We start from the raw sequence: 511 nt of genomic DNA on the forward strand, positions 1-511 counted from the left end.
TTGCATCCCAACAAACCTCTTTCCAGAACCAATGACCAGGAAAGCCTTTGAGCTTTGGGGTAAAGGAAGCAAGCAAAAATCAGGAGAAATACAAGGCAGTACTGGGCTTTTGTTCATCCTCTGTTCTGTTTAATTCCAGCTCAAGCATTGTGGATGGTGAATGGTAAACGGAACACAGAGCTGTAGTTACACAGTAACATATGTATTTCTCGCCCCTGCTCCAGCTCCCTGTGTCTCTTTCTTTCTGCCTGAGGAATGAATGTGCTTTCAGGTGTGCTTTGTTTCATCATCAGCACTTGTCACCAAAGCTGATCTCTGGTCAACGCTGATCTCTCATTTAGTACTTCCTAAAAAACAGAACGGAAGCTTCGTAAAGAGCCCTTCTTAAATAATGCTGAATGGTGATTTAAGAAGCAGAGGCAAGACAGGGAGGGAAAAAATGGCATTTTCTTCGATTGTTAAGTGATGCTTTTATATTTTAATGGCTTCTGAAGTCAGGCAGTCACTGTTG

The sequence above is a fragment of the Charadrius vociferus genome, unplaced genomic scaffold, assembly GCF_000708025.1.
Source record: "Charadrius vociferus isolate BGI_N301 unplaced genomic scaffold, ASM70802v2 scaffold147, whole genome shotgun sequence".
NCBI lineage: Eukaryota > Metazoa > Chordata > Aves > Charadriiformes > Charadriidae > Charadrius > Charadrius vociferus.